Below are 24,732 nucleotides of genomic sequence, written 5' to 3'. Positions count from 1 at the left end.
TAGAATATGCATAATTCCTAAGTTCTTCTAATTCGTTTATTTGACAAAATCGATTCTTACCGGCAACTTCCAAATCTAAGTTTACGTTTTTAATTGCCCAGTAGGCTTTGTGAGCAATTTCTACTGGCAAGTGACAACTTTTTCCATAGACGAGTTTATATGGGGTTGTGCCTATAGTGGTTTTATAAGCGGTTCGAAAAGCCCATAAAGCGTCATCTAGTTTGTCAGCCCATTCTTTTTTATTTATCCCTACGGTTTTCTCAAGTATTCGTTTTAAACCTCGATTAGTCACTTCGGCTTGCCCGTTTGTTTGAGGATGATATGCTGTTGAGACCCGGTGATAGACCCCATATCTTGTTAAGATTTTTTCGAGTTGATGATTACAAAATGGGTACCTCTATCACTTATTAATGCCTTTGGTGTGCCGAAACGTGAGAACAATTTTTTTAGGAATTTTACTACTACTCTTCCATCATTTGTTGGAAGAGCTTCGGCCTCTGCCCATTTAGACAAGTAATCGACCGCCACAAGTATATATTTGTTTCCTTTTGAAGGCGGGAAAGGTCCCATGAAATCGAGTCCCCACACATCAAAGATTTCACAAACGAGAATGCCATTTTGGGGCATTTCGTTTTTGGAAGAAATATTACCTGATCTTTGGCAGGCATCACATGTCTTTACAAGGTTTTGTGCATCCTTGTAAATGGTTGGCCAGTAAAATCCAGAATCAAATACCTTTCTCGCGGTACTTGAGGCACCATGATGTCCTCCGTATGGACCTTCATGACAATGACGGAGTATTCTTTGTGCTTCATTACCATGGACACACCTTCGGATGAGTTGATCAGCACACATTTTGAAAAGATAGGGGTCTTCCCAAAAGTAATGCTTTACATCAGCAAAGAATTTTTTTCTTTGATGATGTGGCCATCCTTTGGTGACTATACCGCTGGCTAAGAAATTAGCGTAGTCGGCATACCATGGTTCTTGTCTGCTTTCCATCATTTCCAGGGACTCCGTGGGAAATTTTTCGTTGATTTGCTCGTCCCTGGTTGTCTCCAAAGCTGGGTCTTCTAAGCGTGAGAGGTGATCTGCAGCAGTGTTTTCTGCTCCTCTTTTGTCCTTGATTTCGATGTCGAATTCCTGGAGGAGTAGAATCCACCTTATCAAACGGGGTTTTGCGTCTTGCTTCTTGAAGAGGTACCTGATGGCTGCATGGTCTGTATAAACTATTGTTTTAGAAAGAACAAGATAAGAACGAAATTTATCAAAAGCAAAGACCACCGCTAGTAACTCTTTCTCTGTAGTTGTATAATTTTCTTGTGCATCATTTAGAGTTTTACTAGCATAATAGATTGGGTGGAAATGTTTTTCTTTTCTTTGTCCCAAGACTGCTCCAACAGCAAAGTCGCTTGCATCGCACATGATTTCGAAGGGAAATTTCCAATCTGGCGCTATCATGATAGGTGCATTGACTAGCATTTCCTTGAGGGTCAGAAATGCTTGATTGCATTCCTTGTCAAAGATGAAGGGTGCATCTTTTTCAAGCAATTTTGTTAGAGGTCTTGAAATTTTCGAAAAGTCTTTGATAAACCTTCTATAGAATCCGGCATGCCCTAGGAAACTTCTGATTGCTCGCACGGAGGATGGGGGAGGTAATCGAGATATGGTCTCGATTTTTGCTCGATCAACTTCCATTCCTTCGCTTGAGATTTTATGTCCGAGTACTATTCCCTCTGTTACCATGAAATGGCATTTTTCCCAATTAAGGGCGAGGTTAGTTTCCTCACATCGGGATAGCATTCGTTCAAGATTATCGAGGCATTGATCATATGAGTCTCCAAAGATGGAAAAGTCATCCATGAAGACTTCCATGGTTTTTTCAATCATATCATGGAAAATGGCGACCATACAACGTTGGAATGTTGCAGGCGCATTACATAGACCGAATGGCATGCGTCGATATGCAAAAGTTCCGTAGGGGCATGTGAAAGTTGTTTTCTCTTGGTCTTCTGGTGCTATCGGTATTTGAAAGTAACCTGAAAAACCATCTAAGAAACAATAAAATTTATGACCGGATAATCTTTCTAACATTTGATCAATGAAGGGCAAAGGAAAGTGGTCTTTCCTTGTTGCTTCATTTAATCTCCTATAGTCTATACAGACTCTCCATCCTGTGACGGTTCTTGTGGGTATTAATTCATTTTTCTCGTTAGTTATTACCGTCATACCTCCTTTCTTTGGGACTACTTGGACGGGACTTACCCACGGGCTATCGGAGATAGGGTAGATTAGTCCGGCGTCGAGTAGTTTGATGACTTCATTTTTAACCACTTCTTGAACATTGGGGTTCACTCTTCGTTGTGGTTGAATTACTGTTTTGTAGTCATCATTCATTAAAATTTTGTGCGTGCACATGGAAGGACTTATTCCCTTAATATCTACAAGCTTCCAAGCGATCGCATTTTTGTGTTTTTTAAGTAGGTTAACTAATTTTTCTTTTTCTACGCTAGTTAATTTAGACGAAATAATTACAGGTAAACTACCATCTTTGCCTAGAAAAGCATATTCCAAACCTTTAGGGAGTTCTTTGAGCTCGATGGGTGGGTCTTTAGGAGACACCTTATTTTGTGGTTCATCTAGATCAAGAACTTTAAAAGTTTGTTCTATGGCTACCTCTTCGTCGACAAAGTGGTCTTCCTCGTGGTTTGTATCAGGTGGTTCAGCTTCATCTTCAATTAGGGGGTCATTGTTGCCAAAAGGATATTTCATTGAGCGCTCAAGATCTATGCTCCTTTTGAATGCCCCTAATTGAAGAGTTAGATTGTTGAATTTCCGGTTTTTCAAAGCTTTGTGAGTTTGTACAAAAGGTTTTCCCAAGACTAGGGGGGCATCATCTAAGATGACGAAGTCGGTTGGGATTACCATTTGATTTGTTCGAACCAAAATATCTTCGACTACACCGATTGATTTCATTACTTTTCGGTCGGATAGAAAAATGGGTATTTGAAGTGGAGTAAAATCACTAATACTTAACTTTTCAAAAATGTAGTTGGGCATTATGTTAACACAAAGATCTTTATCAATAGTGACATTACTAATAAACGAATTTTGAAAGAAACATGGAACCGGTGTGATGTTAATTTCAAAAGGATCTTCTTTTATTAGCGAGGTTTGATCATTAGTTAACTTAACACTTACCATTTCTTCAATTTTAGCACTAGTGTTTAACTCTTTTAAAAACTTAGCCTGAGGGGTTATTAAACAATTGTTTTCGAAAGTAGGTGACAAGAGAATAATTTCCTCTAAATTAGACTCTTCTTGAATTTTAACATTATCGGACTCACCATTTTCGTTGTTTAACTCATGTGTCTGTTTTTCACTTTCTTGTTCTTCCATTTTTACATTTTCAACTATCTCTACGTTATTATTACTTTTTAACTCTTCTCTCGCGCGGGATTCCTCTTCCCTTGCGCGAGATTCTTTTATGCAACGTTCGATAGTTTTAATGTGTTCTAATATCCTATTGGTTACTTCGGTGAGATTGAAAGAATTTGGATCCTCTAAGCTTGAATCCGGTTGTTCGATCCTTGGTTCCTCATAGTACTCATATGAAGTAGATGGTTCACACCATTGTTCTTCATTGTAAGTATATGATGGATAAGGGTCGAAACTTTGTTCTTCATAGTACTCATATGAGGTGGGTTGTTCACGCCATGGTTCCTCATAATAAGTGTATGAAGGTGGTGGCTCATATGTTGAATCTTCAAAGTATGAGTATGAAGGCTCATACCTTGGTTCATCAAAATACGAGTATGAGGAAGGAGGTTCATACCTTTGGTCTTCATAGGATGTGTATGAAGTCGATGGCTCGTACCTGGGCTCCTCATAATGGTTGTATGAATTGGATGGTTGATATGAAGTATTATATTGAACCGAGTGTGCATTACGACAATTAGTGCAATAATTACCCCTATAATCATCCTCATCATAGGTGTAGTTGTAATCTCTTGAGTATTGATCCATAGGAATCACTCAACAGACTACAACTGAGTCTCGGGACCAGAAAACAAAAATAAGACGGAAACAGAAGCTGGACACGGCCCCGTGTTGGGTGAACACGGCCCCGTGTTCAGGGACTGTATCTGGGCGTTTTAATTAAATTAACTGGTCACTTTGAGCACGGGGGCGTGTTGAGTGAACACGGCCCCGTGGTCAGACTCTGTATCTGGGTATCTACTCTAAAATATGCAGCACGGGGGCGTGTTCAGCGAGCACGGCCCCGTGTTCAAGCTACTGTAAATGCAAAAACTAAACTAAAATGCAGAAAAATGCGCGCGTTTTGAAAAACTGATTAGGCCGTCGATTTTAAGCTTTCTTAAAATCCTTGTGTCCCCGGCAGCGGCGCCAAAAACTTGATGTGCGTGTAGTGTAATATAATTTTAGATATATATTTAAGCCCTTTTTACACTTTTAGCCAAGTTTTAAATTTATAAAACACGATATTTACTAACACTAAACACACATATGGGCAAGTGCACCCATCGTGGACGTAGTATAGTGTTGGTAAGATACCGAGGTCGTCCAAGGACACAAGAGCTTTTAATACCGGTTTATCCTCAACGTCTAATCAAATCAAAAAGTTAGAAAAATGTTTTAAACTAAGAAAAATAAAAACTAACTAAATGCTGAAAAATAAAATAAAATAAAAACAGATAGACAAGATGAATCACTTGGATCCGACACGTGTATTAGTATAACCTTTGATTATTTTCGCACTTTTGCACTTGTTTAAGAGATTATCTTAGTTATTGTAGTAGGCCCCTTTTTCGGAGGTGACGTTACCCTCAACCCAGTAGTTTGAGTCAGCAAGGATACAATCCTAAAGGGTTGGATTATTGAAAGATAATGAATTAAGTTATTAATGCAAATTATGGTAGGCCCCGCTTTTGGCGGTGACGTTACCCTCGGCTAAGTAGTCTGAGTCAGCAGGGATACAGTCCTAAATAGCCGGGTTATAGTATTAATAGTAGTTAGCTTATGAGGGGGTCAAAGAGTTTGGATCCCCGCCATCCAATACCTATGGGCATTGAAGGAGATCCTACTAAATTTGACCCAGGTCCCAAGCAGGACCTCTAAACGCTGAACAAGGGCAAGACCTTTACCAAACCGTTCCCTTAACCCCCGACCAGGTAGCCAACATACCTCCATATAGACCGTGGAGATATGAATGGTGAAAATCTTTTATTTTATATAGACAGTAAAATAATGCCAAGACACCACGGACAAACGATAAGGAAAGATCACCTTCAACATAAGTAACTAGTTATTAAAGTCATTAATACAAAACCAAATAAAAAGTGCAAAAGATTAAAAATAAAAAGTATTATACTAAACACTTGTCTTCACCAAGTGATGTAAGAGACTTAGGCAAACATGGCCTTGATTGTCAAGAACTCTTACGATCAATCTTGGATCCCGAGACGACTCACACACTCTATGATGGACAATGGATGATGGTGGTGGATGATGGTGTTATGGTGGTGGTGGGTGGTGGATGAAGTGTGAGAGAGGTGGTGTGCCAAGGGATGAGAGAGAATGAAGCCAAGCTCCTCTATTTATAGGCTGAACAGAACGCTGGACACGGCCCCGTGTTCGCTGAACACGGCCCCGTGCCCGTCTGACATTCTCTCTCTTCATTAATTGTAATTGCGAATTACAATTAATGCGCCTGCTGTACTTTCAACACGCCCCCGTGTCCGCTGGGCACGGCCCCGTGGTGAGCAATGGAAGCTTCTACTGGTTTGTCTTTTCTGCTGCTTCCTGGGCACGCCCCCGTGTTCACTGGACACGGGGCGTGTTCAGACATCTGTTCTCTTCTCTTTGTCTTGGGAGGTGCCGTTGAGGGTCCGGGCAGTTTGCTTTTGTTCCTTTTCTTGTAATTATGATAGAATTAGGGGTCTTTTTGCTTCTTTTGTGATTTTGAGCTCATTTCATCCTGAAAATACAAAAGGAAGACAAAAACACTCTTTTTCCAACATTAGTACTTAAAAAGGGTTAGTTTTATGCCTTTAATTGATGTGTTTTATATGTTGCATTTTACACACATCAGTATCAGAGCCATTGGTTATAGCGAACTTGGTTTTAATATGGGGAAAACGTTTTTATTAAAACCAGACTATAACCTGTACAGTGCTCAACGATCCACAACGACGCCTCGCTCCACGTGCAAGACTCAACATTCTAGGTAATATGGTATATGTTTTATTGCCTACTTGTTAGATTACATAGAACTTTGCTCATGGTATGCTTAGATACACATAACCACTATTGCTTGAGAACACTTGTGTGCTTACTCTCTTTTGTCACCGCACTTTTCGCGAACCTCTCTCACCTATGATTACCTTTGCTATGAAGATTATGGCTGGACGTATTAACATGACTCAAGCCCAGTTGACGGCTCTCATTAACGAACAAGTTGCTGCGGCACTTGCAGCCGCACAAGCAGGAGGTATACCCTGCAGTTGCAAACTCACTCTAGGATCATTAGATCCTACACTCCTAAACCAACTCTTGTGTTTAACCTTGTCCTATTCTTATACACAATAGGTCAACACGCTCAGCCACCTGTTTGCACTTTCAAGAATTTCATGGATTGTCGTCCAAGCATGTTCAGTGGCACTGAAGGAGCAGTCGGACTCCTCCATTGGTTTGAAAAGCTCGAGTCCGTATTTGAGATATGTGAATGCCCTGAGGCTCGCAGGGTGAAGTACGCCACGGGTACTCTAGAAGGCATTGCGCTGACTTGGTGGAATGCGCAAGTTCAGATTTTAGGGCTGGCAGCTGCTAACGCCACTCCTTGGAATGATTTCAAGGAACTCATCAAACGAGAATACTGCACACGTGATGACATCCACAAGTTGGAAGTGGAGCTCTTTCATCTGAAAATGACAGGGTCGGAAATTGAAGCTTATACGAAACGGTCGAACGAGCTGGCCATCTTGTGTCCAACTATGGTGGACCCTCCAATCAAGCGCATTGAGTTGTATCTCAAGGGGCTAGCGCCAGAAATTCAGAGCCATGTGACATTGGCTAACCTTGATAATATCCAGGATATTCAGCGTCTTGCTCATCGCCTCACGGATCAGGCAGTGGAACAGAACAGGCTGCCTAAACGTATCAGCGCTACTGCTGTCGCTACCACTTCAGCTACTCCTGCTACTCCCAGTGACAACAAGCGAAAATGGGAGGGGGATTCCAGCAAGGGTTCAGCTTCAGTTCAGTCTCAGGTGCAGCAGCGAAAGACTGACAACTATCAGAGCCCTGGCCAGCAATCTTCGGGCAATCAAAGACAGGGTGGATATCGAGGAAACCTCCCAAGGTGCAACAATTGTAACAGATACCACAGTGGCCAGTGCAACAAGGGTCGTTGTCAGAGGTGTCTCAAGATGGGTCATGAGGCCAAGGATTTTAGGAGCCCACGGCCTGTAACTCAGAATCAACAGCAGCAACAAATGCCGCAGAATCAGCAACAGGGCAACAAGGGATGTTTTCAATGTGGCGCTGAAGGTCACTTCAAGAGACACTGCCCCCAGTCGAATCGAAACCAGAACAACAACAACAATAACCAAGGCAATGGAAACAACAACGGGGGAAATAACAATGATGGGAACAACGGCGCAAGGGGTCGTGCATTTGTGCTGGGGCAGGGCGATGCCAGGAATGATCCTAACGTGGTTATGGGTAAGTTTATTCTCGACGACTTTTATGTTACTGTATTGTTTGATTCGGGTGCGGATACCAGTTATATGTCTCTGAAAGTTAGTCAAATGCTCAAACGTACACCCACACTTCTGAACACTAAGCATGTCGTAGAGTTAGCTAACGGTAAAAGTCTAGAGGCCACACACATAGTTCAGGGTTGTAATCTTATCCTCGCTGGTCAGACTTTCTCTATCGATCTCATTCCCATAGCTTTTGGTAGTTTCGACATCGCCATTGGTATGGATTGGTTATCCCAACAACAAGCAGAAATCTTATGCAAGGAGAAGATAGTTCGTATTCCTCGTTCTGGTCAAGAACCTCTCGAAGTTCAAGGCGACAAGAGTGGTGCAGTGGTGGGCATCATCTCCTTCCTGAAGGTCCAGAAGTGTGTACGAAAGGGGCACACTGCCATTTTGGCACTTGTTATTGATGCATCAATGAAAGAGAAGAGATTAGAGGATATCCCAGTTGTACGCGACTTCCCTCAGGTGTTCCCTGAAGATTTACCTGGGCTACCGCCTCATCGCCAGGTCGAATTCCAGATTGAACTAGCTCCAGGAGCAGCACCAATAGCTCGTGCACCGTATCGCTTAGCTCCAACCGAACTGGAAGAACTGTCTAAACAACTACAAGAGCTCTTGGATAAGGGTTTTATTCGTCCTAGCTCTTCGCCTTGGGGTAAAGAAGAAGGACGGTACCTTCCGTATGTGCATAGATTACCGCGAACTGAACAAGGTGACAGTGAAGAACCGCTATCCTCTTCCACGTATTGATGACTTGTTCGACCAGCTGCAAGGCTCGAGCTACTATTCAAAGATAGATCTGAGGTCAGGCTACCATCAGCTGAGAGTCCGGGATGAAGACGTCTCCAAAACAGCATTTAGAACTCGCTACGGCCACTACGAGTTTCTTTTCATGCCATTCGGGCTAACGAACGCACCGGCAGTCTTTATGGATCTTATGAACAGGGTGTGCAAACCTTACCTGGACAAGTTTGTGATTGTTTTCATCGATGACATCCTGATCTACTCCAAGAGTCAGGAGGAACACAAGCAGCATTTGCGACTTATTTTGAAGCTCCTTCGAACAGAACAGTTATACGCCAAGTTTTCAAAATGCGACTTCTAGCTTCGCGAATTCCATTTTCTAGGCCACGTGGTAAACAAGGACGGGATTCATGTGGATCCATCCAAGGTAGACTCGATCAGGAACTGGCCTGCACCACGTACACCAACGGAAATACGCCAATTCTTGGGTTTGGCAGGTTACTACAGAAGGTTCATTAAAGACTTCTCAAAGATTGCACAGCCGCTTACACTACTGACACAGAAGGGTGTCACCTACCGTTGGGGTAGTACACAGGAAACAGCTTTTCAGCACTTAAAAGATAGGCTCTGCAGTGCGCCTATTCTCTCATTGCCAGAGGGCACAGACGATTTCGTGGTTTATTGCGACACATCCATTCAGGGTCTTGGATGTGTGTTAATGCAGTGTGACAAGGTCATTGCTTATGCTTCGCGCCAACTCAAGGTTCATGAACGGAACTATACTACACACGATTTAGAGCTGGGAGCTGTTGTTTTTGCACCTAAGATATGGCGACATTACCTGTACGGTACCAAGTGCATTATCTACACCGATCACAGGAGTCTCGAGCATATCTTCAAGCAGAAGGAATTGAACATGAGTCAACGTCGATGGGTTGAACTACTTAATGATTATGAATCTGCCATCAAGTACCATCCGGGCAAAGCGAATGTTGTGGCTGACGCCCTCAGTCGAAAGGATACTACGCCTAGGCGCGTACGAGCACTACAACTTACTATTCAGTCTAGTCTTCCTGCTCAGATACGAAATGCTCAGGTAGAAGCATTGAAACCAGAAAACGTCAAGGCTGAAGCCTTACGTGGCTCAAGGCAACGATTAGAACAGAAGGAAGACGGCGCCTATTATGTAACGGGGCGTATTTGGGTCCCACTATATGGCAACTTACACGAGCTTGTAATGGATGAAGCACATAAGTCTCGCTACTCGGTACATCCAGGTTCGGATAAAATTTACCACGATCTCAGAACCACGTATTGGTGGCCTAGCATGAAGGCCCACATAGCAACATACGTTAGCAAGTGCTTGACTTGTGCGAGAGTCAAGTCGGAATATCAGAAACCATCAGGCCTACTTCAGCAACCCAAGATACCACAATGGAAATGGGAGGAAATTTCCATGGACTTTTTTACTGGCCTGCCTAGATCTCAGCGGGGTAACGATACCATTTGGGTGATCGTGGATCGACTCACAAAGTCTGCACAATTCCTGGCTATTAAGGAAACGGATAAGTTCTCCACTCTAGCAGACGTATATCTTAAGGAAGATGTCTCTAGGCACGGAGTGCCGACCTCTATTATCTCTGATCGAGATGCACGATTTACTTCAGAACTATGGCAAGCAATGCACAAATCTTTTGGCTCTCGATTAGACATGAGCACAGCTTACCACCCTCAGACGGATGGGCAGTCTGAGCGCACTATCCAGACGCTAGAAGACATGCTTCGGGCGTGTGTCATCGATTTCGGCAACAGCTGGGAAAAACATCTCCCTTTGGTGGAGTTTTCATATAATAACAGTTACCACACCAGCATTCAAGCCGCTCCATTCGAGGCATTGTACGGACGTAAATGCCGGTCACCTCTCTGTTGGGCAGAGGTGGGGGATAGTCAAATCACAGGTCCAGAAATGGTAGTTGATGCTACTGAACGGATTGCACAGATACGACAACGCATGGCGGTGGCTCGTGACCGTCAGAAAAGTTACGCTGATAAGCGCAGGAAACCACTCGAGTTCCAGGTTGGGGATCGAGTGCTACTCAAAGTCTCACCCTGGAAGGGTGTAGTTCGTTTTGGCAAACGAGGCAAACCCAATCCGCGGTATGTCAGACCGTTCGAAATCATAGAAAGAATAGGCAAAGTGGCCTACAAGCTAAACCTACCAGCAGAACTCGGTGCAGTTCACAACGTTTTCCACGTGTCGAATCTGAAGAAGTGTCTGTCAGATGAGACCCTCATAGTTCCTTTAAAGGTGCTCACTATCGACGAACAGTTGCGATTCGTCGAGGAACCAGTCGAAATCATGGACCGGGATGTCAAGGTCCTCAAGCACACTAGAATACCTCTTGTACGAGTTCGTTGGAACTCTCGTCGTGGCCCAGAGTTCACCTGGGAACGCGAAGACCAAATGAAACAAAAGTATCCCCAATTGTTCGCAAACAGTACAACTACTACTGAGGCTGAAGCTACCACGGAATTTCGGGACGAAATTCCAGATCAACGGGGGGAGGATGTGACACCCCAGGAAAACCATGCAACTTAACTAGCTTCCTCGGTGAGTACGTACCAAATTTCGGGACGAAATTTCTTTCAACTTGGGGATAATGTGACAACTCGTATTTCGAACCTATCTCTGTGTAACATTATGTGATTACATGAAACCTTATTAATTGAATGAATGTGTGTTATGTTATGTGTTATTATGTACTCGAACCGGTCGCACAAGTCTTTGGGCCGCACTTTATTCCTTTTCTCTCGCACGCTTCTCGGCCCACTATCACTATACTTGACTCGAGACCAAAAGGCAACCCAAAGATGGGTTCGGCCCACTCACCCATTACACATACATGAAACCTTAGGGAGGTTTAGTTTTCTCATATCTTGCAAAACTAGAACACACACCAAACCCTAAGCTCTTCCTCTTCTCTTGGAAACCCGACGGCAGTCTCCTCCCCATCGAAGCCTACAGATCACGGCTTCCATCTTGATCTAGTTAACCACTTCACACTTTCGGTTAGTATTTTGCTATTGCTTGGTTATATGATCTTTGATGTTTTGATACCATGTGACAAACTAGGGTGCATGCTAGAAGATTCAGAACATGTGCTTGACTGTAATATTAATATGTGATATGATGTTAATAAGATAGTGTTTATGCAAATCGATTTACATGTGAATGTAACTGATTGATCAAGAGTTTTAGTAGTTCATGATGATCATATGATTAAGGGCTAGACATGATTTAGTTGGTGTAAATGTTCATAGAAGTGCATGAAGTTAAACTACTTGATCCGATTGCTATGGTTCTTGATTAAAGGATGAATAATAGGGTTGAATAATTATGCATGATTACTGAATTAATTGTTGTTTGATCTGAATTGAAACTGCCAAAGTTGTTTGCTGATGTTACGGGAATAATGGGCTGGAGATTTGGAAGGTTGTTGCGTAATTAATCTGGACGCGGGTTGCGAGCCGAGACCGCATAGTCTCGACTCGAGACCACACCTCACCAGCACACAAACAACATGACTCGAGATCATGGTTGCGAGTTTGGTTGCGACTCGAGACCGCCTAGTCTCGAGTGATGTACGTATGACCCGAGACCTCCTCAGTTGCGACTCTAGAACTCGTAGGCTACAACTCGAGACCGTATAGTCTCGACTCGGGATCTCTAGTCTCGACTCGAGACCATATACACGTGCACACTGTTTTGGACTTGCACACTATTACGAGCCCAACTATTTGGGCCGCATACTTAGACTTCGTTTATTTACGTGACTGTACTGTTGAACTCGTATTGTGGTTGAAGTGCCATGATTGTACGTGTATGCCATGATCAATACTTGTATGCAACTAGATGGAATATGTGTAGAAAACATGCGTGCACTACTTTAATACGAACCTGACTTGTATGATAACCATGGTAGGACGTGGTTGACCACCAAATAGCTTGATTAACTTATCTGTGTATCTGCCGAGCAAACCAAGGTGAGTTCACACTCTTACCAAGGCATGGGATTCCCGGGGTTGGGAATGGGTTTGAATAAAGGGATTGAACGATTACTTGTACTTACACTGTTACTAGACTATATACCATCGTCCTCGGATGAGAAGGACCCATATGTAAAACCTATGTATACTCGTACCTATCATTGTCCTCAGGTTGCGAAGGACACTTACGTAAAACCTACGTAAACTAATACTCACTACTGCCTCGGGTTGTGACAGGCACTTACGTAAAACCTACGTAAACCCCCGCGTACCACTGTCCTCGGATGAAGAAGGACGCTTACGTAAAACCTACGTAAACCTCGTACGTACTACTGTTCTCGGGTTAAGAAGAACACTTATGGTTACCTCTAGTCTAGTACACACACACATGGGAAGCCCCCACTAAATGAACATACAATTGACTTAGTTACTAACGCATGGTGATGCAACGTACTTACTATTACGAACTTGCTTACTGTGAACTCGCTCAACTAGTTGTTGACTCTCTGTTACATGCCTTGCAGGACAATAGGTACTCATGGAGCTTGCACGGGAGGCACGAGCGTTGTGGGAACATGGACTGTTGAGTTCCATGTTAAACATTTACACCTTATGAACTTTTACTCATGTTTGGGTTTTCACAACTATGCTTCCCCTATACTTTAACTGTGTTTGGTTTTGACCACCTTTTATATTGATGGGTTGAATTTTAATTAATACTTGCAATGTTCAATATGATTGGTGGCTTGATCCTGGTCATGTCACGCCTCCAAGCGGTGGTACTCCGTGTGTGGTTTTTGGGGGTGTGACAAAAGCCTTCATTAAAGCATCAGCTGATAGAACAGCAGCACTTGTCTTGTTAAATTAGCATAAGCAGTGTACATAACAACTGTAAATGAAAACACTCATTCTTCTTCCGATTCTTCAACTGGCTCCAACATCAGGCGTAGGGCATCCACGCCATCCTCAGCAACGTGTCTTGTTAAATTAGCATAAGCAGGTAATGAATCGTTGCATACAGCCTCTAAGGCATCCGCCATATCTCCCTGAAGCTTACCCCTCGCCGCATGGAACTCGGGGGTAATCCTACCTGATTGCTGGCACTCATGATAGCCTGTGTACACACCATCATGATGACCAGACTGGTAAGCGGTGGCGGAAAGGCGGTCTAGCAACGCCGTAAAAGACCCCGATTGACGAAGATACTCGAATGCCCCAACCAGGCCGTTGGTTATCAGCCAATTCCTGTCACCCCGCAATGCAGCCAGTTGGCTAGTTAAGCTGTCCACCTCGGCGTTTGACCGCTCCAGTGCATTCTCTGCCTCTTTAAGGCGCGCCTGATCGGCGACGGAGGATTGACTAAGTTTGTTCTTTTAAGTAGCCAGGGAGTCACATTGTTGCTGCAATTTCCCAAGCTGGTCCTCTCGCTCCTCCAACTCAGCTTGTTTGGCTTGAACCTTAGCATGGGAAGTTTCCACCTCAACCGTCAGAGCCTGGTACCGCTCCTGCACCTGAGACACAAAGTCAGTATCAATTCGAAATCTTTCCACTTGAGCGGACATTTCAGATCTCACCTTCTGGGCTTTGGTAATGGCTTTACGCTCCAGTTCCTCCTGTACGTTTTTAGCATGAGCAAGGACCCGGTCCTTCTCCGCTATATCACGAGTCCATATTATCCACTCCTCAGCTAGGTTGGCAGTCACCCGTTTCAGATCATCCTCCGCTTTGTTTTTCTCAGATACAAATTTGCTCTCCCCTAATCCAGCGGCTTGGAGCTGACTCTACAGACGATCCTTTTCATCCTTCAACTCCTCATTAACAGCTCGTGCTTGGTGGAGCTCGTTATTGTCATGCATCCACCTACGCCGGATCTCTGCAAGCCTCCGGGGCTGACTAACGGAATCTACAATAGTAGAATTCATCAAATTCTCATTGTTTAAACCTTCCACATACGCTGACTCAGCCGGGGGATAAGCCCGCTCAATCCAGTGCTGAATCACTGGTGGAAAGATCAGTCTTGAGGACTCGGATATTTTCCATTTAGGTTGATACCGTTTATCTTGCATGTTAGGATCCCAGTTGATGGTAGGCAAGTACAGGTCATCACCCAAACGGGCTCCATCATCGGCGATGCCGCTGCTTGAACCCCCGGCATCGCTTAGGGCGGCATCTTGGGTACTAATCGCCTCATGGGCAGCAAAGACCGTGGGTGTCTCTTTCTCAGTTGCAGAAAAAACGCTGAAAGGAGAATCGAACAAAGTAGAAGGAATTACACTTGATGGCAGAGGCGTAGACACCGGACTGGTTGTAACAGCCACAGCAACGGTAGGCATGGGTGGCGGCATAGGACAAAACCGCAGTGATAGAACTTGCCTGTGATATAAGATCGGAGAGGCTAGGTTTGCCAGCAGCAGACGGGATGGTTCCCATAGATGCTAACGGGGCAGATGATACGTTCTCAACATGAACCCCTGCATCAGGACCTGTGTAAAATTAAGATCTCCGTGAACATATGATGTCAAGTCTATGATAACACTCACAGGTAAAGGCTACTTACCGGTAGGTATGATATGAGCGGCTTGAATAGCCTCGAAAGCAGTAAGAGCGGGGACAACCTTTCGTTTTTTCGACACATGCGTTGGACTTGACAGCTCAGCAACACCACCAGTGGATGTGGTCACGCTCACCGACGAAGCATCCGTCCCCACAGCTATGTACTTCCTCCCGGTGATCTTCACCTTGATAGGTTTTTTCTCTATGGCAACTACATTTCTTCCTCCACTAGGGGGAGGTACTGTAATATAAGCAGTGGGGTCCGCCGGTACCGCCGGTAACAAAAATTGCTCCAAATGGATCTTCAGGACATCTGGCTCCTGTTCACCAAGTACGCGGTCCGCAGCCTTTAAGGCAGCATGCCGTGGAGGATCCACAAAGTCGAACAAGCTCCATTCACCTATGAATTACACACGTATCAATATGTACAGCAGGCAAAACAATTGCAAAGCCACAACTTACGTACCTTCATCCTCCCTCCGGAAAGAAGGATACAGCTTTATATCACACCATGAAAGGCTCATGCCCGCCATCACCAACGCCCCCTTCGGGATTACCGTACACTCAGACGGGTGCTCACATAGCTTAGTATACAGGGCATTGGACACATAGGCATCTTTAGGGGGAGCCTCATCTTTAACTTTGTCTTTTAACCCCATTTCCCTCCACTGCATCTCTCCGGGGATGACAGTGGCATCAATGTAAAAGAACTTTTTCTTCCAATCCGTGTCCCTTGAACTGGTAGGAATGTCTCTCAAACAAGATACCTCGGTATCCCTCCTATCAAAGGTAAAAAAAGGGGGATTTCCATACAAGGACGAAAAAAGCCCTAAAAACAATGAGTTCTGGAATGTGCCCTAGGGCGATACAGGCAAACTCAAATTATCGGAGTTTCACCAACCCTAAGGGATGCAGTTGGGAAATATGGATGGGATAATGGTCAAGGACCAATTTGCAGAACTTCGTCATCGGTAGTCGGAAGTTGCAGAACTTGAAGAAGTCACTAAACAGGGTAATTTTACCTTGCTTTAATGGAAAGGTTGTGTCTGTTTTTGACGGTAACACCGGATTCCACTCGGCCCTAATATTGTAATCTTGGAGAAGATTATTGAACGAAGTCTGCCCCCACTTGATATACAGGGCATCAGAACTTGTCGGGGCAGAGGAAGACGATTCGCCGGTCTTGGAGGCCATTTTGCGGTTCAAGAAACGGAAGGAAGCGGTTGTGCACAAATAAGAAATTGAAGTTTAAAATCCCTAAAGAGGAACTCTATTTATACGGAAATGGCAACCTTTCGAATTCGAAAAGACAAACGGATGGGAACACGCGTCAGAGCAGGGTGGTGATAGTTGTCATCTCAATGATGATTTAACTATCACATCCTTTCCCATCACCGCCATTTTTTTCAAAAAACGCAAAGGTACCCCACTCGAGAAACTAATACTCAAAGGGGGAAGGCTTGACTTTTCCTTTTTTAGTCCGATTTCATGAATTTCATTTCATAACTTTAGACTGGGGGGACATGACGAGGTATGACCCGAATCGGCCAACCCGACCCAGTCATTACCTATGATTTATTATAAATAATTAATTGTAAACATTTAATCCAGAATATTCTATTCTGCATGGATAAATCACGTAACCAAATCCCCTTTTCTTTTGGGAACATTGTGTAAATCCCTAACTTATCGGAGCCCATCCCAAGTTAGGAGAAACCCTAATGGTAAACTATAAATAAGGGAAAACATCTAAGGTATGTTCATCTTGTTCTCATTCACCTTCTCTTCTCTACTCACTTATACTTTCTCCCAAACCGAGACTTATTCTCACGCCGAATGGTGGTTACAGGAATAACCCCATTCCTGTAACGAGTCCTAACGGTGTTCTGTTTTGCAGTTAGCAGTTCGGATCGCCAAGAGTTGAAGTCCTAGTTGGATACTACCGTGAAGGTCAGTGTTTCTTCACTGAGATACTCAATCGATTATCCAAAGAAACATTTAGAAACATAAGAAGTGATGAGCGGATTGTTCCCACTTTTATTTTGTTCCCACTTCATAACCTGCGCAAAGATCTCTGCGTAGTCACTTCCATCTTCAAAGTCTATACCCTCTTCTCGAACTCACTCGTATACTGCTCTTCCGCTCCATTAGCTATGGACCCTCAATGTTCTCATGTTCACAAAATCAAGGTGTAAAATCAACATGTTGGTGCGTATGTCTGTTGACTTCGTCTTGTATCGAGTCTTGTAATAGATTAGATAGATCAGGGCACGTTTTACGAGAAAATGAGAAACATATAGGATGAGGCCACTTCGCACGAAATGGAACATATCCATTTCGTACGAAATGAAGTTGGCCATTTCGCACGAAATGATGAATCCATTTCGTACGAAATTCCATTTCGTGTGAAGCCCATTCCACGCGAAATGGTGTGCCTATAAATACCTGTCCTGTCATTTCGTTTGTAAACGATCTGATTCCGGTGCCGAGGTGCTGCCGAAGTGTTTCCAGGCTGTAAAACGTTGCTATATCAATAAACAAGACAATTGAGAGTGTATATCAAGCTGTTACAAAGTCGATACATTTGTTTCCGCCTCTCGTATTGATTAGAACTCTTCTGAACGACTCGTTTTGGTCGTGCAAACGATCCTACACAACACAAAGTTGAGAATGCATTACCTGTGGGCTATCCTTTAAAACGTTACTAACGTATGACTTACAACAACCTATATATGACTTGCGCTAACTTAATAAAAAAACTCCCGAACTAAAACAACCAAACAAAATGAATAAAACTAACATGAAGTTACTTTTTAACTTATTGTTATCACTATAAACGATCTATTTTAGACCTTTGACAAATAGTTTTGGTAGCACGACAGTTGACCTTTTGTAGTCAAACAGTGACTCTTTCTTCGGATTCAGTTTTTAAAAATGGTGAAAGATAAATTCAAACACATAGGCTAAAAGATTTGATGGTTACAAACATAACACTCCCTCAATTCAATGAAAATATTAACACATGTCCAGGATATATAACTGAAAATAAATGTTTGACCATTGACCAAATATGTGGCATAAGCTTCAATAATGTCAAGATAACCAGTTCAAAGTTCCTCTTGCGACCAAGATCGTAACGCCATCATGTGGTAATCTACTTCTTGTATGCCTAATAATAACCACATATATCAATAATGCCATAGTTAACTTCCAACTAAACTTTTTCATTTTGACCCACTTGATATAAAACACAACTAAAAACAACCAATGAATATGAAAAATAATGACAGCTGTGGGATTTGAAGCCACGCCATTTCGGACCAGAGCCTAAATCTGGCGCCTTAGACCACTCGGCCAAACTGTCTAGATGTATATAATATTTGAAGAAATTAGAAAAATATAAATGAGACAATGACAATAAGTTAATAAATAGTGAGATTAATAAAAAATAGTGACATCTGTGGGATTTAAACGGTATTTCCTGGAGCTACGTTAAATCAGGAATCGTGATTTCAAAACATTTAATCGCGATTTTTGAAAAAAAAAACCATAATCGATGAAGAAAGGAATCGTAGAATCTGAAACACAAATCACTAAAGATCTTACGTTCATTAGATTTAAGATGGAAAAAAGTTGTGCCGAATGAATAATCATCGTTCGATTGTTATATCAGATCTTCACCATAAAAAAACCAAAAACAAACATTAGTAATAACTTGGATAAATGCTGAACACATAAATATAGAACACAAACATCATACCTGCAAATTTTATAACTGGATCTAATAGAAACAACTAATATAAGATTAGATTAAGATAAACACAAAAGCAAAAACATACCTAGTAGACGAACTTGATTTCTGCAATCAAGAAAAACAATGTATAAAAATCAACACCAACATACTTATACCGAAGGAAAATATACTATTGTGAAAGATCAAGAAATGATTAACATTAACTTAACATCATAATCACATACCTTTGTAAATACCACCATCAATAAAAGCAAAACCTTCAAGATTAAAAAGATGAAATCGGTGAATGATGGTATAAATGAAATTAGAGACGAATGATGCATAAATAAAAATCATACCTTGACATAAATCAAATGGCATAGAATTCTCTATCCGATAAAAGCTAACAGCCTGCATCATTCTCCAATAAATCACGATAAGGTAATAGAAGTATGTTTCATCCAAAACAAACCCAAATCAAATAAGTAATATATTTATAAAAATGAAAGTTAACACTTAGCATACTCACTATGATATCAATGACAGTATAATCAAACAAATTAAAGAAGCCAAATGAGCACTGCATTGCATGAATCCAAAGCCCTAAAATAACCTTAGATCTGAATGACGGCCAAGCCAAATCTGAAAAATAAAGAGTTAATAGAATATATAACCAAAATCTGAATAAGATAAAGTAGAACCCTAAACTAATAAATAAAGAGAAATCATAATTTAACTGTGGGAGATATGTAACACCTCAGTTGCAGATTTCATTAGTAGAGATTTCAAAAACCCTAATCTGAAAAATAGACAATATGATAACAAAATCAATAGGCAACATAGTAATTTAGCGAGATTTTATTAAAGGATTCAAAAAACCCAATACATCTGACGATTTGTTTGTTCATACCAAAAAATTAAAAAAATAAAATCTTTGTAAAGAACATACATCACCTACAATTCGAAAGAAACTCTATGAGGAAGAATTGTATCCAAGAATCGAGAGATGCTCACAGTAAGTTGTCGTAGAAGACTGATTTCTCCAATAGAGCGATTGAATGAAGAAGAATGCTATGGAAGAATCTGTGGTGGCAGAAGACGGGTTAGGGTTTCGTAGGTTGCACACAGTGACACAGAAAATGAGGCTTATGAGAGAAATAGGTTAACTAGATTGTTTTTATAGGCGGGTTAAAAAACCGGGTACATCAGACCCGAAAATTGCCAGATCCTGTGTCCCACTTCTTTTTTTGGTTTGTGTATTGTGAAATCTGGTTTGTGTAGAGTTAATTAGACAAATTCTCTCCCAAAATCAACCTCCACTAAACCAATGAATGCCACATAAGCAAAATGGCTCCACCATGGCCCAAATCATCTCATTTATTAATATATATAGATTATAAAAAGGCTTAAACCTCCCCAATTAAGTTTTGTTTAGCCTTGATTACACCCTAAACACCTAAGTAGAACACTATAGTCAAAAACCACACATGATTGATTACCCCTCTCTTTCCTCCTAATTCAGCCGCAACCCTACCCCCGTACTCCTCATCATGTTTTTGTAGTTTGTAAGACTCCTTTTGCATGTCTTGGGAACGTGGGTTTGCAATATGATGTTCACAAGACTCACTATTATTCATACACTCTTTCCTTCTCATTTTGAATAATCACAATTCCTTTTTTTTCACTCCATATCTCACGCCCACACACACAAAACCATCTTCCATTTTTTTTCAACAAAACTACACACCTTCATGTTTTGAGGTTCTTTTAGAAGGCTTAGAGCATAACTTGGAGCTAGCACCTCAAAACACAAGAGAAAACCTCCATTCATATTCTTGTTCATAATCCCTAGACTAGTGCTACTGGTAACCTTTAATCCCTTTCTTGTTAATTTATGTTTATGTGTTATAAATGAAGAAACACGGAACTAATTTTAAGGATTAGTTTGGTTTATGTTTCAACCATAAAGGTTAATATTCTAAATCTTTCCTGAGCTGGCTCCTAGATCTCCCTGCAAAACACTACACAACGTTAAGCTCGTTAAGAGGAGGAAAATAGGGGGGTTCTCCTCTTAACCACCTCCGGCGTGAGAATAAGTATATGTTTTGAGGGAATAAGTGTGTGATTAAAGTGAGAGAGCAGAGAACAGAATAATCATTAACCTGTACATTTATAACCGGAGTAGTGTAGAAGGAGATGAGCTGATGGGCCTTGGGCCTAGAGTCGACAACAAGGAATATCCTTCTTGTCCCTTTTGTCATGACCGTTAGTGTTTCTAGAAGGTTTATGGAGTTGGCGCACCCTGAGTGGAGCCACGTGTCCTGGTTATCGTCCTTGTTGTCTCCCTGACATCAGCAAGTGAGTGGAGATCATGGGGCAGGTGTCGCCGCCCCCCTGATTGGTGCCACGTAGGCGTCCTTGTGTACCTTCTTGTCTTCTGCATGATTGTTGATCGTGGAGCACGCTAGGATACAGCCTGTTGGACACTGATTGGCCCATTTCTCTGCCACTCGTACCTTTCGTGTTATCAAGGATGAACATGCGCTCCTGCCCTCGCGCGGCCTCTGGAGCACATCCATATAGCCGGCGCAAGGTCTAGGAAGTGAGGGTTTTCATCCAGGATGCTAAGTGTAGAATCTGAGCTTTAACCTTGCTTGAGCCTCGCGCGCGACCTAGGTTTTACCTATTTAGTCGACACAGGGTCTGTAGGTTTGTCAGATTAATGTAGTAGGAGTATGGTCTCGCGCGCGACTTGATTGGTCTGCGCGGCTTTTTGAGACCATACCCCTCCACCTAATGAGATGTTTTAATATGGTTTTCTAAAACAAATGAAATAATTTGTTTGATGACAAAAACAATAGTTTGATGATGTCTTTCATGAAATAATTATAGGTATTGCTTGGATGATCATAAGTTCGGGGGGTCGCGTGCCCCTTAAAGGCTTCGTCCATATTACCTAAAGCTGACAAAAATACCTGACAACAGGACAAAGACTACTGATGGATCTAAGAAGAACGCACGAATATTTGTACTTATAGCGTAAGAGGCAGCTCTGATTCCCGACGTGATCTCTAGTATGTTTCCTGTTCATAACATCTACGCGAAAGTGTTATTCGACTCTGGCGGAATTCAAAGTTTTATAAATATTACATTCTATCAAGCACTTAATCAACTGTTAGCTAAGCTTAGTCAAGCTTGTACGGTAGAAACGGGAGAAGGAAACTCCACCGACATTTGCGATGTACTTCAAAAAGGAGAGATAGAATTATTAGGACATAAGTTCGGTGTGAATCTACTTCCAATGAATTTGGCTGGATTCAAGGTGAATCTACACCCTAACTAATTACCATCGCCACCGCTTGTCAACGTCTCCCTCGAAAACCCTAATAGTCATCGCCGATGTCACTGTTGTCACCAACAACCTACACCACTATCATCATCTTCACCGGCGAAATGGTTTACCGAGTTGAAGAGGCCGGTCGGAGGCCATGGTGGCGCCTCTTCCATCGCTCTACTCTCGCAATGGCCGGCGTTCCTCTTCCACTGTTTCTCTCTCTTTCAAATACTTTCTCTCTCTATATATCTTCCATCGCTATGCTCTCGTAATAATTAATATGTGATCATAAGTGTGCGATCGAATGAGTAGTTGCTGAAGATCATAGATTTAGGTGAATATTATGGCTCTGATACTTATCATCATCATCATACTCAGTAAATCCCACCAATAGCAAAGCTAAGGTAGGGTCTGAGAAAGGTAAGATGTAGACAACCTTATCTCTACCCCGTAGGAATAGAGAGGCTGCTTCCGGTGAGACCCCCGACTCCATAGTAGTTTTGCATCAAGCCTTTGACATAAGGCACATAACACTCAGCAACTAAGACAAAGGCCGATTAGTGCATGCACCTTGTCTTTAGTCTATCAACGCCACTACATGATGCATGATTAACCGTCCCCCACTTTTAACGTTACTTTCACGAAATTAATAAAATAATATTAAAATTAGTGCAATTTCACTTTTGCTCCCCGAGGGCTCACACATATATACATTATATGTGCACACTACAAGTGGGGTGTAAATGATTTGTTGGAAGTATCGGATGAGAATTTGGGACTTAGGGGTGTTTGGGATTAAAAAGTGAGAGAGATGGTATTTAGAGAGAGAACAAGGTGTTTATATGTTTTATTTATTTTTCATGTTTTATATTTAATATAACTTTTTAAATATATGGATAAAATGAGCAAATTACCTTCATGGCTTCATGCACAAGACACATGTCATACTTAACTTAAAATTTTAACATGGTTAATGCTAAAGGAGCTAAAGTGTAATGAGTTTTACAAAAAAAAAAAATGTAACGGTAACTATTAAAACTAAAGGAAATCTATTGTAATCTTCTATATTACAAATAGCATGAGGGGCAATAGTTCTGTGCCCTAAGTGGTGGCTTTGGGCGGTTAGCCACCAATATATTTTTTTGCTTTTTTGGATTTCGTTATTTATATTTGAGTTCAAAATTACGATTTTGTCCTCAGTTCAGAATAAAATTAGGCTTTTTGTCCAGCTAAAAATTATGATTTTACCCTTAGTTTAAAACTATGATTTTGTCCCGGTTCAAAATAAAATTATGGTTTTACCCCCCAGCTCAAGATTACGAATTTGCCTTCAGTTTAAAATAGTGAGTTTGCCCTCATTTAAACAATTACAATTTTCCCTAGTTAAAATTTGTAGTCTTGTCATTGTTTTAGTTTTTTTCCCGAGCTCAAAATTACGATTTTGCTCTCAGTTCAAAAATATGATTTTGCCCCCTTTTTAAAAATTACGATTTCGTCCTGAGTTCAAAATTACGCTTTTGTCCTCAGTGCAAAATAAAATTATGCTTTTGTCACCGGCTTAAAATTATGATTTTGCCCTTAGTTTAAAACTATGATTTTGCCCCAATTCAAAACATATTTTGGTTTTTCCCCAGCTTAAAATTACAAATTTGCCCTCAGTTTAAAATTATGAGTTTGCCTCATTTAAAAAAATTATGATTTGCCCCCAGTTAAAATTTGTAGTCTTGCCATATTTTTTTTTTTTTTTGCAAAACTATAATAGTTTTTATTTTACTTGGTTGACTCAATCTAACTTTTGTGTCAATCAGGGGTCTAACACTAGCTCATTGTTTCTGACAGATTACTATTTTGGCCCCATCTCAAAATTACAGGCTTGCCATCGTTTTTTTTTTTTCAACTATGGTAGTGTTTTAGTTTAATTGGCTGACTAGATGTATTTTGTGTTGAGATCGTTTTATAAGTAGTATATACAAGTAACTAAAATACATACGTACATATTATGAAACTAAGAAATATTCGGTTTAAAGTCCCGCAACACGGGCTGGGCATCCAACTAGTTTATTGACATACTATAGAGTTTGATTTAAAACTATTATATACATTGTTGCATAAACTCAATTGATGTGATATTTTAAGACTGCAAATATTTTAGTAAAGATATATAGAATTACTGGTATAAAATAACTCGTTTTAACATGTATTTTTGGGGATTACATGACATCTAATAGAAATGATTAAATGAATAAGATAAAGAACATTAGGTGCATCATCCAGCTACCTATACAGTTCATGGCATAGTAAATAGTTTAGTTTAAACCTTTGATCTTTGTTATTAAAGTTGCAAATATATATTAGTTTTATACTTTTATTTGTAAAATATGTAGAATTCCATTGAAGCTAACAATATATATATATATATATATATATATAGGATAAGGATCCGTTAGGAACCACCCTTTATTGCGAGAACCGCGAGAACCAGTGTGAACACATGGCAATTTTGTAATTATAATGTGTTTAGGATAAAACACGCG

The 24,732-nt window shown here is 41.4% G+C and overlaps 1 non-coding gene across 1 annotated transcript; it reads right to left on the bottom strand.

The window, feature by feature from the left end:
* Positions 1-18,415: 18,415 nt before the first annotated feature.
* TRNAL-UAG lies at positions 18,416-18,495 on the bottom strand. The gene has a single exon. It is a non-coding gene; the product is annotated as a tRNA-Leu (tRNA).
* Between the last annotated feature and the right edge of the window lie 6,237 nt (positions 18,496-24,732).

This window comes from Helianthus annuus, chromosome 9 (genome assembly GCF_002127325.2).
Source record: "Helianthus annuus cultivar XRQ/B chromosome 9, HanXRQr2.0-SUNRISE, whole genome shotgun sequence".
In the NCBI taxonomy this organism is placed as follows: Eukaryota; Viridiplantae; Streptophyta; class Magnoliopsida; order Asterales; family Asteraceae; genus Helianthus; species Helianthus annuus.
Note: the sequence above shows the minus strand (reverse complement) of the source record. Positions and strands in the feature narration are given on the sequence as shown.